Genomic DNA, 14,939 nt, shown 5'->3' with positions numbered 1-14,939 from the left:
GTTCCCTCATCTCTAAAGGGATGGGTAGAACTAAATGAGATTTATGGCCTCTTATAGCTCTAAATGTTACAATATGTTATTTGTATTTATATCATTTATATGATTATAGGATATTTAAGCATTCCTAAATCTGAACAAATGGACTTCTTTTGCTACCAAAGGAACACATTGGCAGACCTGCCATTCTATTGCCAAGATGCAACATCTTTGTAGCATCTCTTGCATCATGTCCCCTTCACTCTTTTGATAATGTCGGCACCCTAGTGAAAGCCCTTATCGCCTCTCATAACTGTATTAGCTTGCTGGTTGGTCTCCTTTTCTCAAGTCTCTCTCCCCCCCACCTACCCTTTTTCCTCCATTCAGTTGTCAAATTGATCTTCCTAAAGCACTATTCTGACTATGCTCCCTCCTCCCCTTTCCCCATTTCAGTCAACTCCACTGACTCCCTGTTACTTCCAAATTCAAATATGAAATCCTTGGTTTGGCATTTAGAGCCCTCTATAATCTACCTCTTCCTCCACTGCTCTCTCATAACCTCCCCACTGACATCAGTCCAGTGACATCAGCCTCTTTGCTGTTCCGTGAATAGGACAGTCCATCTTTTGACTCTGGGAATTTTCATGGGTGTCCCAGTACCTGGAATATTCTTCTTTCTCCTCCCCACCTATTGGCTTCCTTTAAAAACTCAGTTCACAAAAATATTTATAGTAGCTATTTTTTTTTTGTGGTGGCAAAAAACTAGAAACTGAAGGGATATCTGTCAATTGGAGAATGATTGAACATGCGGTATCTGATTGTAATGGAATGCCATTGTGCTATAAGAAATGACAAACAAGATGATCACAAAAAATCCTGAAAAGACTTCCACGAAGTGAAGCAAAGTGAAGTGAGCAGAACCAGGTGAATGTTGTACACAGTGTCAACCATAATGAATGATGATGAACTGTGAATAACAAATATTATCAACAAGGCAAGAGATTCTTGATGAAAAAGGATATCCACCACCATAGACAGAACTCACAGAGTCCAAATGGAGATTAAAGCACACCATTTTTCATTTTATTTATCCACAATTTTTTCTTTAGTGTAAGCAATAAATGTTTTGTTTCATAATGACTATGAAATATGCATTGTATAATAATACATGTATAGACTATATCATATTTCCTGATGTCTTGGGAAGGGGGTGGTGATGGAAGAGAGGGAGAGAAGATGGATTGCAAAAGTCAGAAAATGAATTTTGAAAAATTATGCTAATATAATTTGGAAAAGATAAAAATAATAATTAAAAATATAGTTTAAATTCCACCTTCTATAATAAACTCTTCCTGATTACCTTTCTAGTGCTTTTTATCTCTTGTCTTTAGTTTATCTTCTATATTGTTGTATAGTTGTATGTGCTCCCCACAATTAGACTATAACCTCCTTAACAACAAGGACTGTCTTTTGCTCTTTTTTGCATTCCATACAGCAAGTATTTATTAAGTGTCTATTATATCGTATAAATGCATGTTGACTGATTTTCATTTAATTAATTCTTTCAATAAGCATTAATTGGAATGCCAGATATTATTCTGGGAATCAAAGACAAAAATAAAATACTCCCTTATCCTAAAAGAATTTATATTTGATTATGGGGAATCAATGTATACCCAGAAAACTAAATATAAAATATGGACAGCTTAAAAATATATATGCAAATACACATATAAATACAAAAACTATCAACAAAGTAATTCCTAGGAGCTAGGGGATTAGCAATTAGGGAGGCCAGGGTAATCTTTTTATAGGAGATGGCAAATGAGTAGAGTTTGAAAAAAGTCATTGATTCTAGGAGATGGAGGCATTGAGGGAGGGCATCCCAGGCATGAAAGATAGACTGGGCAAAGATATGGAAACAATAGATGGAAGGGGTATAAAGGCAATAGCAAGTAGCCAGTTTGGCTCAAAGGTAGAAAATGGGCATTAAAGTGATAAACAAGCAAAGGTAGGCTGGAGTCATATTTTGAAGAGCTCTAAAAGTCAAACAAAGGAGTTTGTATTTTATCCTAGAGGTAATAGGGAGCCACTAGAGATTTGTGAGCAAGAGAATAACATGGTCAAACCTCAAATTTAGTATTTTAAGTTGCCTTACTTAAATAAATATACTAGATGTCTTAAGTGCAACATGTATGGGGTAGGATTTGGGAGAAATTAAATTGGGAAACTAAAAATAGTAAATTTGCACTTAGAAATAACAATAATTATTGAGATTTCCTTTTTTTAAAAGACTAGAACATGGTAGCAATTTATGATCAGATCCACTAGATTTTATTTTCAAATTAGATGCAAGCACATTTCAGGGCTTCAAAAATAAGTATTCAATATCTCTTTATAAACATGTTCTCAATTTGTTTCTTTGCTGTGGTGTCATATAGATTTTTTGAATTAATCTTCCATGTAAAATATATCAAATAGCATTTCTGCCAAAGCATGTAGTAGAGAAAAGATGATGAACTTTATCTGTATCAAAAAAACCAATTGAAGGCCACATATCAAAAGTAACTTAATTTTGGTGCTTTTTTTAGAACATGCTAAACTTAACAGCTTTTAAAATATCAAAAACAAGGGAGACAAAACTCTTAAAGATTAACAAATTTCATGAAATATACTTCATTGCAAGAGTCTGGTTTAGGGCAAAACATGTAGAAAGATAGAAGGGTAGATTTCTAATCCAGGTGCTGTGTCTTTCAATCTAGTGATTTGTATACCAAATCAGGATTATGGTCAGTTAAAAATAATGGTGAAAGAAGATGTGTGAAAATGATAGGAAGAGAGACAATGGTAAAGGAGAGGAGATAGGAAAGAATTTCAACAGGGAGGACAGAAGTGAGATAGAAAAAGAGGAAATCAGGAGGAGGAGGAGGAGGAAAAGGAGGAAGAGGAAGAGGAGGAGGGGAAGAAGAAGAAGAAGAAGAAGAAGAAGAAGAAGAAGAAGAAGAAGAAGAAGAAGAAGAAGAAGAAGAAGAAGAAGAAGAAGAAGAAGAAGAAAGATCATTTTATTTTAAGTTTATTAAAGGTTTGAACTATGAACTCTCACAGTGGTTGACACAATGCCTTGAATATTGTAGGTGATAAACAATCTTTTGCTATATGAACCAGTGAGGCAGAACTAGGAAGAGAAGTTCAGTAGGTCTTGAAGTATTAGAGGCTATACTCTTTGTTTAGGCAAGAGCTTCAAGATGTCATCTACTATTATTTATTTCCTTTTGAAAAGTTGATTAGTTGATTAACCATTATTCATAACTTTCTACCTGCTTTAATCCTAGCCTTTAGAAATACTACCCTTAATGGAATACCTCAAAGTTCATTAAGGAGACAATTATTCTTTGGGTTTCAGTGACCAGAATAATATGTGCCTGAAGGATGAATGAAGTTAGGTCAGATTTGACCACTAGGCCATTCAGGTAAAAGTTGGCTTCTAATCAAAAGCTATAAATCAGAGAGGGAAAAATACTCATAGGAGATAGATAAAAGGAAGCTAATATTAAGTTGTTAACCACCAGTCAACAGACAGTTCAACCTTGATGAGTGTGAAATTGGCAACAATAAACTTTACCGTAGTCTTTGGGGGAAACAAATCAGCCTTTGGGAGAACCAATCTGAATTGGAAAATTGTGAAGCTTTGCTATATAAGATACTTCTAGGCAGTGGAACTGGCCTGAACACACCTTGGAATAACTTTTAATCCAAAATGATCGATCGGTAGCAAATTTGATGTTCAGAAGGCACTTTAAAAAATCCCATGCCAAAAAAATGTTTTAGAGAGTACTCTCTTCCATATCTTTAGTGCTTGAAATAACTGTGAATGTATACATAGCAGAAGTGATAAGCATTGATCAACATACCTTCAAGAAACTTGGTCTGAGGAGAGCCAAGAACTCTGTTCTGCTACTCATTCTGGAGGGGAAACAGAGTCAAGGCACTAATATTAATGGGGTGACCCTTAGTGTTTTATGGTAATATGACTCCTTGGAATTCTCCCAGCACATAGGGTTAAGTTTCTTTCTCCACAATCTTTTCTTTGAACACCACATTACATTACATTACATTACATTAGACAAAACCATGCTAAAATATAATGCTTTTCCATACTATACTTTCTTCCAATCTTCCAATCTTCCAATCCAGTTGTGAATAGCACTGGCTCTCAATATAGTTTCTGCTTTTCATGGGTGACCACCTATCTAAACTCACTGTGTATTTTGAAGATCATTGTATAGCAAATAATTACTGTGGTTGCGATGGCATAAGCATTGGATTATGCCATCAATGAAAGAATTATTAGATGATGTAGGGGAGAAAGGCTGTATTTGCATAATTAGCAGGGGATTCATTACCTGTAAATTGACTGAAAAGAATAAGGAGATTAGATGGCCTTTTGGTTATTTGATAGTTGGTGGAGTTCTTGGGTTGTTTTTATCAAGATCATTGAATTAAAAGTGGTGGGTTCAAGGCCAACTAGATTGTGTGACATTGAACAAAATCAATTAACCCTGCAAAGGACAAATAATCTATAAATCTAAAGGGGTGTATGGGGTGCTCAGGGAGGGGTAGTATCTCTGGTATGGAGGGCTTGTCGTGCCCTCTTAGGGTAGCTCTCCAGCCTCTGACCCTCACCTGACACCCAGCTCTCACTTGTGGCTCCTAGCTGCTAGCATGCGGCAGCAGCCACACCCCGGGCAACGGCTTCGACAGGCCGGCTAAACCTGTGAGGGTAGCCATCGGGTTATCGTCACCCCTGGTGAACCAGGGCTTTGCTCACCCAGCATGTGAAGACTGCTTCGGTGGAACAGGCAGAAGAAACCAATAAGAAGGTTCAACGGCTGAGAGGGCGACGCAGCAAAGCACTATGGAGTGCTTAGGGAGTGTTGGAGCACAAAGGACAACACGGCCATCCAATGCAGCTGAGGAAGTCTCCAGGTGTAACGATTTTTCATGGCACTGGACCCAGGCTTCCAACGCCGAGAGAGTGGGACTGTCTCTGTGCATGGACTTTTCCACTTAAATCTCCTTCACGCACAAGTGTCTTTGTGCACACTCATCTATACACCATAGATGAAAATGCACAAAGACAATTGTCATCCTTGGTTACTGAGAGACGACTACTATAAATCTAAATCACAATTCTTATTCAGTCTTAGAATACTTGCTCAGGTTTTTATAGCATTTGTTAGTAGAAGCAAGCCAATATGACTATATTCATATGCAAAGTGGAGGGATACTTCCATTGAAGTATTGATTTAGAGCGTTCAAGCCTCACCATCATTTTCTCCTTAATTATCGGGATATTTCAAGTGAAGAGACCATATGGAATTTGAATCAGAATCCTAATAAATGTCTGTATTTTATATTTCTTTTAGTATGGGCATTAGCAGTGCAAGAGCCAAAGATAACCCAGTCCTTAGGCACTATCCAGGATTCTCAATTTGGGTTTCTAAAGGGACAAGAAGATTAGAAGACTTTTTTTGCTTGTCATCAGAAGGCTCAACTCTCCACATCTTCAAATCTATTCACTTTGCTATCTGTCCTAAATCCTTCAATGTAGTAAAGTAGTACTTGCTTTATTTCCTTTCTTCCCTTACTAATAACCTCCTACTTCTAGCTTCAATACTCCTGGTTGGAGAGTGACACAGTTAGACCTGAAGAAAGCATCGGGACATTCTTCAGTGTTTACTGGGCTGTTGAGGTATGAAGGAAGGGCCAGAGGCTACATACAGGGGAAAAAAAAAACAACCAACCAACAAACCAAAACAAAAGAAATCTCATCATGTCAATCCATTCTTCCTTGCCATTTTATGGTTTTTTGACCTAGACCTAAAGATTCCACTGACAGTTGTCCATACCTTGCTGACAGTGTCCTTTCTAATCGAAACAGATATTTAAATAAAGAGGCTTATCATAATAGGGAAAGGCTGAGAAGAATAGGAGAATCTCCCTTGGACCCCTTAGGAGAGCAGGTTCTCTTTGGCAAGGCTGCCTGGGCTTGGTTTATTTCTTTTTCTTGCTGCCTTATTCAAATATTTCACTGTGTCTCATTAATCCTACAGTCTTCAAACACATCATTAAAATGAAGACCATGTTACACAGTGTACCTTCCAAGTGACACCTCCCTTCAGCCCCCAGCAGATTTAAATCCTAAATTCCAAGAGGATTGATTCAGCACAAGAACTTTCAACTTTATCCAGTTTCCTTTGGAAACTAACCATTTTAACTAGTAGGTATATTTCAATGTTTTCAACCTACATAATTAGCTGTACATTTATGGATTAAAGTGGGGGTGTGGATAGAAGAATCTAGGATTAAAGCCTTATGCATGATGAGTCAACAAAAATTCATTAAACCCCTACTATGTGCAAGGAACCACACTAAGCACTAGAAATAATGTATGATCATTTCATAGGCTTTTTGAAAGTAATACCATCTTCTGCCTTTGTCTGTGTCCCCAGTACTAAGCACAGGGCCTGGCACATAGTAGGAGTATAATAAATATTTATTGATTGATTGACATTTTTTATATTGGGTGAGATATCAAATCACAGCAGAATGAAGACTTTATCTAAGGACAACCTATCTGACTACTTTTAAAAGGGAGACATTTGGGTACCCAAGGCATATGAGGAATACCTAGACCCAGAAGGCCAAAAAAGATAAAGGCAATGTTTTTGCAATTGCTTATTGCGAGGGGAGGACAGAGTGAGAAGAATCATCCCATTTGTTAATCTGCCAAATTCTCCTGCGTAAAGAAGGAAATGGTATATGAAGACCTGAGAACATCTTCATTTCTTCTTTGACCAAATAAAATGGAATCACTGGGATTTTCCCACCCAGTCCTCTCTTAGCTACTTCATTGCAGTATTATTTCATTACTTATTGATTTTTCCACATGCTTTCTGCATGGCTGTAATTTACGCAAGTCTTTATAGCCGTTAGTGATTTTTAGCACCTAAATGTGGGATCGCTGGGTTCACTGATGATGGAAGAAGCTACTATCTTTTCCAGAATGATGAAAAATTGGTGAACTTGGTGGCCAAATGAATGCATTTTGCAGGCCAGTAGAAGAGAATGAATAACCATTTATGTGCTAGAAAAATCGTATTTTATAGACTCTATGACACTGGATTTACCCCAGAATGATTTTTTAAAAAATGGATCATCATCATCATTGGGTGAAAATAGCTAAGACCCTTTGTAGTCCTCTGTATCCTAAAATTGGAAAATTAAGTGAAACATGGACCTCTGAAGGGGAGGGAGACATTTCTTTTCTATAAAGGTTTTTTTTTTTTTGAGGGGAGGAATCTGAAAACAAACAAGCCAGCACTCGTGTCAAAGTTCCAGACTAAGGACTGAGTCATTTTGGTTCTCTCCATTGTTTCTCTTCTTTATTATTACCTTTTTATGCATCATGAAGAAATGGTTCTATCCTTTATTGCGACTCTTTTTTGTCGTTGTTGTTCCTAACAGAACATTTTGTCATTGTAGTATTATCCCTAGGCTTAGCTCCTTCTGAGCTTTAATACTCGTGACGTTTTTTAATAGGACTTTGCAGTCCCTTTGTACTTATTCTCAACAATTTGCTGCTTTGAAAAAATTGGATTTCAGAGCTGAGGCAGACCTTTTGGGTCATTTAGCTTAGCCATAATTTAACCATTTTGAATTCAGTGAAATAAAAAAAAAACAACAACAACCTGGTTATTTGCTATCGTACAACAAAAACTAGAAATTGTCATTTAGGGCTTTAAAAAAACTTTCCAACTAGATATATTCATATATTAGAGAGCATCCCAACCTGTGTCTACATATGTGCACACTCATGCATGCAATGCACACACACACATTCACACACACCTAAGTCATCATATTCCTGAGATCTTCCTGGTATTTGGTTTTATTCCTCTCCATGTTTCATTTTGCACCAGGATATGCCGACTTTAGAGAGCCTGAACATTTCAAAAATACAGTATTTCCTTCAGATCTGGAAAAAGCCCAATTATATTATATTTCCCAAATGATGCTTCTGTGTCCCAAAGAGTTTGGATGTTCTTCTCAAATATCTATTTGAGACACAAAGTGTTGCTATATTGTAGTAGCCCATCTCAACTGGATTTGGCTTCAATTGCCTTACTGACAGTAGACATATACCACAGAAAGAAAGAAATCATGCTGCGGTGAGTGTGTTTATACTATTATGTTAGTTCATTTCCTCCACAATACCTAGCAGTGTGTTAGGCACCCAGTGGGCATTTATGTGCTCTGCCTTGATAGAAAAGAAAAAAAAAGTGCTAGTGATTAGAACTTCTAGTCTTTCAGGAACAGTGCAAGATACACACAAGGAACCCTGCAACTTTACTGAAGTATTTGAAGCTGTCCTCAGAGGTTTGATTAAGTTCTCAGAAAATGATTAAGAAAACAAAGTTTTGTATAACCACGGGATCACAGATTTAGATCAGGAAGCTACCTCCAAGGTTAACTCGTTCAGCCCAATCATTTTACAAATGGATAAACTGAGACTTAGAAAGATGTGACTTGCCCATTGTCACCTAAGAGGTAAGAGTCAGAGTTGGCACTCCAAACCAGTTCTTGGGTCCCTCGTGGCATCCTATGATCATTTTCTCAAAGCATGTTACAGTAGAAAGGTCAAAAAGAACTATTATTCACTGTAATGGGCACCTCATTTTAATGTAATAAGGAAGGGGTTTGAACTTGATTTATATGGCAGCAGATGGAGTGAAATTCTACACTTGGCCACAATTTCTGAGGGTCCACACCATCATTCTGAATCAACTTAGGTTGGTTTTAAAAATGGCTTCAGTTGTGGACACACGATCTCTGAGCTTTTATATCTTGGTTATGATCTGACTGGTAGTTTGATTCATTCATTCAGTTATTTTTTTAATTTTTTATTATTTTTATTATTTTATTTTTATTATATATATATTATTATATATTTTTTATTAAGCATCTACTTGGTGCCCTGCTCTCTACCAAACACTAGGGAAACAATGACAGCCTCTGCTCTCAAGGAGCTCAAAATCTAATGGGAAAGATAACATGCAAACACGTATAAAATGGCAATGATTAGGATGGAAAGGACTAGAATTAAAGATGATCTGGAAAGGTTTCCCATAGAAAGTAGGCTTTTTTGTGGGACTTGAAGCAAGCTAGGGTATGAAGAGTTCCAGGCCTGGGGGACAGCTAGAGAAAGCATCCAGAATGGAGAGATTAACTGTCTTTTTTTCCTTTAAAATTCTTACCTTCTGTTTTAGAATGCATACTAAGTATTGGTTCCAAGGCAGAAGAGTGGTAAGGGCTAGTTGGGGGTTAGTGGGATTAAGTGACTTGCCCAGGGTCATACAGCTAGGAAGTGTCTGAGGTCACATTTGAACTCAGGATCTCCCAACTTTAAAGGTGGCTCTCTATCCACTGAGCAACTTTCCTTTCCTTTCTTGACTGAGGAACAGCAAAGATGCTAATGCCAGTGTATCGAAGACCAGTGACCGTGGGAGAGTGTAAAGTGTAAGAAGATTGGAAAAGTGGTGGTGGTGGTGGGGAGCTTATGAAGAGTGTTATCAATATTCTAATAAAAAGTCAAAACAGAGAAATCTGAAGCCTAGGGACAATCATCTACATTGTTGTTGTTATTGTTTCAGTTATATTTGATTCTTTGTGACTCTATTTGGGGTTTTCTTGGCAAAGATACTAAAATGGTTTGCTATTTCCTTCTCTGGTTCATTTTACAGATGACAAAACTGAAGCCAACAGGGTTAAGTGATTTGCCAGGGTCACACTGCTAGTGAGTGTCTGAGGCCAGACTTGAACTCAGAAGGATGAGTCTTCTTCATTCCCATCCTGGCACTCTATCCACTATACCACCTAACTACCCATCATCTATCTCACTGATGAAAAAAATGCCACAAGAAGCAATTCAGTCCCCATGCCAAAGTTAAAGCCATAAAACAAATGCCATGAGAAACAGTGTCAAAATGAGTTTATAATTTTGGAGAGAAGAACATGGTCAACAAACCTGGAGAGGCATTTTTCAAGAGAATCCAGGAAGGCTTAGATAAAAATTCAATAATATCATTAGGCCAGGAAGATAAAAAGCCATTTAGAAAATCTAGAGACAAACTAGTATTTTCTTAATCTCAGAAAACATAAAAGTATGAGCCATAACATTTAAGTAAAAGGGAAGTTTTATAGTTACCGTGTGAACATGTTTCCTATTCGAATCCATGAAAATTGTACATTTTTAAGCTCAGCCAAAATTGGATCTTTTTTTATATTATATAGATGAAAAAACCTCATGGGTTCTGGCATGACCTGGTCTTACAGAAGCTATTCTGACTATGATTACTGCTTCCTTTTCTAGATGCTTACTAGCCATCCCTTTAATATAGTGTATAATTTTTCAAAGTGCCAAAGACAGTCCCATTGAGATTCTGTTTTACTTTCCTTCAACTAGACCATTCTCTTGTGTGAATCTTGAAATTTCTCAGACTTATGAATGTTAAAAAATTCCCCATTGGGGAATTCTCCATTGGGACAATCCCCTATTGTGATCATTCCCCATTTGGACAGTGAGAACTCTACTTAGATAAAAAATGTGAAGACCTCTACTCCACCAGTACTTAAGCCTGCTTTAGGGGAAAAAACTCCTTGCTGAACAATGAAAAATACTTAAACCCATACTTAAGCCATGCCTATATTTAGAATTAATACAAAGGAGTGCTAAGTACCTATAAAAGGTCAGGCAACTTGTGAACTTACAAGGAGCAAAGAGAAAAAAACTTACTCAGAGATTCTAGCCTACTCAGGTGTGGATTACTAAAAGGATTAGTCTACTCAGGTGTGAATTCAGAATGGGCTGTCCTTTGGAAAACATCTACTGTGATTGGTAGATGGAAGAACTTAGGGGAGGTGACATAGGAGAAAACCCCCTATATAAGAAAAGGACAGTTTGTTGAAAAATAGAGTATCTTGAGAAACAGTCTCTAAGACAGCTGTTAGAAGGAGAGTGATCTAAGGAGGAGGCTCTGAAGAAAGTCTCTAAGGAGTCTCTTGAAAAGAGGCTCTTGAGGACAGTCAGAAGAATCCCTCTCTGGAGAAGGATGGCTGGCTGAACTGGTGCCTATATTCTTGCTTGGACAGATCTTGTGGTGAGTGATTAAGGACTGAGCTATCTCTCTCTTAAGACTCAGGTCTAGGCCATGTTGGCTTAAGGCCCTTCATACTTATTCCTTTCTTACTCTTTCTCTCTTTCTTTAATTCCTCATTGTATTATTAATTAAATTCTCTATAAAACCCAGTTGACTTGGGTATATTTCATAATTGGGAATATTTCCCTGGCGACCACCTTATATATTGATTTAAAAACAAGATACTGTAGTGAAAACATATTTCCTGAGGTCACACATTGACTCACCCATTCTTTTATCTACAACAGTTTAAGTCTTCCACTATTTTAATCACTACAGTTTATAGCCTTCAACCATTTTAACTCTTACAGTTTATGGCTCCACTCTTTTAAATGCCACTCTTGCCTTTAGGATTGAATAGTTCCTGAGGAATTGTAGAAATGTTGAAACACATGATGTTCTTCGATACTCTGAAAGGGAGTTGATGACTCCTTACAAACTCATGAGGGTATTGCTAGCAATACCTAACTTAAAAAAAAGGATATTAAATATCTTAAATGCCTGGCAGGTTTGATTGACTAGCAGATAAATACTTGCCTGGACTTTGTAGAAATTCATGATGGGTCAACAGAGTATTGGCTACATTTGTTTAGTTTTTCCATTTTAATAGAAGTTGTGGGAGGATTAAAGCCTGGAAAAATGTTTTATAGGCTGGAAAATTATCTGCAAGATCAAAATAAATACTAAATAATCAAACAGTAAGCAAATGTTAATTAATGCACAAGACCCCATAATTCAAGCTAAACTAAAGCTGCTGTATGTACGATTTGAGCTGAATGTTGCTTTGAACTCATTTGTAACTGTTTTGTCTACTATTACACATTTAAAAGAGGCAGGCATATAAAATAGTGCTCATATTGGCACTCAACTCAGGATTGTGAAAACAGTAAAGATAATGCATGAGGGGTAGTAATTTTTAGTGTTTATCATTTTAAAAGAGAACATTTGGCAGAAATTAGAAAGACAACATTAACCATGCAATAAATTACCCTCTGAGTACCCCAAGAACTGGAACCTGGCTGCTATTGTTCTCTTCTCATAAGTGACCCGCTTAGATTATACCATCACTCCAACATGATTATGCATGCAAATGATTCTAACAGTTATACAATTTGGCTGGAATTGTTCAGGGGACTAGGAAATGGACTTTGACAAATTGCAATTGGGGGGTTGGAAAATGAACTTTTTATCTTATAGCAAGAAAACAACTGATACTCTGCTGTGGCCATGCAAATTCTAGAAGTAGACCACGGAGACAAGGTAGACACATGTACTAAAGTATTCTGTATAATGTGGTACAGTAGGGGAATGAATTAATCAAATATTGCTCTGCTTAATCAAATATTCAGTTCATACAGAGTTACCATATATACCACACACGGATGACCAGTTTTCAATGAATTACATTGCAATAAAATTCATTTAATATGATCTTTCCTTGATGATTCAGAAGGTACTTCTAGATCATGCCTTGCCTCAGAATCATCATTATGAACATCAATTATCAGTATTGTTGAAGCATGAAAGAGGCAGTTAATTGAGATTTCTGGTTAAGAGAATGCTGGATAATAGAGATTTTTTACTCTATTTAGATATTTATACTGGGACTGTCCCCTTTAGGTTTTGGCCTTCTTTACTTTTCTCAGAAATCTTGTTGTTTCTAACTGAATCTAAAGCCCAGAAAAAATTATAAATAACCTGTGTCAACTATGTATGCAAGGACTGGCCAATAATTGCCCAAATAACAGTATATTCATGTAGTAGAATATTACAGTGTTACAAAAGTGTAAATGTGAAGCACCCCAGGAAATACTGCCAGATCTATGTGAAGCAATGAAACATAATATCAGTAGAACCACAACTGGATATATATTGGCTACATCTCTCTCACTCTGTCATCTACCTCTATATCACATATATCTTCTCTATCTACATACAAATATGTAATATTTACATATTTTCAGTTTAAAGAAAAGTAAAGGTGGATACTTCAGGTAAACTTGGAAATAGAAACAGAAAATATTCATTTTTTCTCTCTCTTAATTTATTAAGTTTTATTTTATTGGAGCTTATAAAAGATTACACTCCTTATTCTATACCATCTGAAACAAATACACTCACACAAAGGTATTTTAAACAGGATGAGTAGACGGAAGAAAAACAACATTAATTCATGAATGGACAATATGTTACAGGTTTAAAGATACATTAGAAACAGGAGGTATTCTTCCTACAATATTCCTCCTCTTTTCTTCTCTTGATATTTTCATGCTGTATACCTTACTCTGCCAGAAGTATATGTGATATAATTTATTCACTTAAAAATTTTTGTCAGTAAATTTAAAATATATATATGTATGTGTGTATGTATGTATGGATCTAGCTATCCATCTATCCATCCATCAATCCATTTATCTATCCATTCATATATCCATCTATTCATCTATCTATCTATCTATCTATCTATCTATCTATCTATCTATCTATCTATCTATCTATCTATCCATCTATCCATCCATCAATCCATCTATCTATCCATTCATATATCCATCTATCCATCTATTCATCTATCTATCTATCTATCTATCTATCTATCTATCCATCTATCCATCCATCAATCCATCTATCTATCCATTCATCTATCCATCTATTCATCTATCTATCTATCTATCTATCTATCTATCTATCTATCTATCTATCTATCTATCCATCTATTCATCTATCTATCTATCTATCTATCTATCTATCTATCTATCTATCTATCTATCTATCTATCCATCCATCAATCCATCTATCTATCCATTCATATATCCATCTATCCATCTATTCATCTATCTATCTATCTATCTATCTATCTATCTATCTATCTATCTATCTATCTATCTAAGACAAATTGTAGCAAACATCCTATTGATTGCCAACAGAAAGGAGGGATGTAACTTATAATTTTGATGACGTATTACTAACATTGATGATTGTAATTTGTCATAGTTTTGTTACCCTATGTTGCTTGTTTTAACATTATATTGTTGCAATCATCATGTATAGTGCTATCATGGTCCTGCTTTTAAATCTAGAGTCCCTTTGCCTTTCTTCTTTTCAAGTCTTCCCATGTTACTCAAACGTTTTCACATTTGACAATACTCATCATGGAATTAATAATTATATTAATTCATAATTTGTTCAGCTAATCCTCTATCAGGAATTACATTTTTTGTCTCCATATTTTACACAATTATCATTTCTGAAATTGTCATCTCTCAATGTTCTGTTTTTCCAGTTAATTAATGCTAGTTTGTTTTTTCCTCTGAACTCTTAATTCCTTTCATTCTTAATTTATAGAGCACAGAATTAGGCAACCATGTTCTATAACTATGTTCAATTATGTCAAATGGTGGTGTGTATGTGGCACATACTTGTTTGTTTTTAAATAAATTATCCTCAAATACAAAAAAGAGCATTTTCATAAACACAACAGAGAAGAAAAAGAGGATTGCATGTGAAACAATAAATCTCATTTTTACGACTTGCTTTTTTGAAAAAAAATCCACACCTTACTTTTAGAACTGTTCTACTTGCTTGTGTTTTCCTCTTAATTTTCATCTGTTCTCTTCTGTGTATTTACCAAAAATAAACAATTAAAAATTAAACATAGCTCTCTTTCCTACTATTTCTGACTCTGCTCTCGCTTTCAGACTGCTCAAT

Source organism: Monodelphis domestica, chromosome 1 (assembly GCF_027887165.1).
Source record: "Monodelphis domestica isolate mMonDom1 chromosome 1, mMonDom1.pri, whole genome shotgun sequence".
Lineage (NCBI taxonomy): Eukaryota > Metazoa > Chordata > Mammalia > Didelphimorphia > Didelphidae > Monodelphis > Monodelphis domestica.
The sequence above is the reverse complement of the archived record's forward strand: the minus strand, read 5'-3'. Positions refer to the sequence as shown.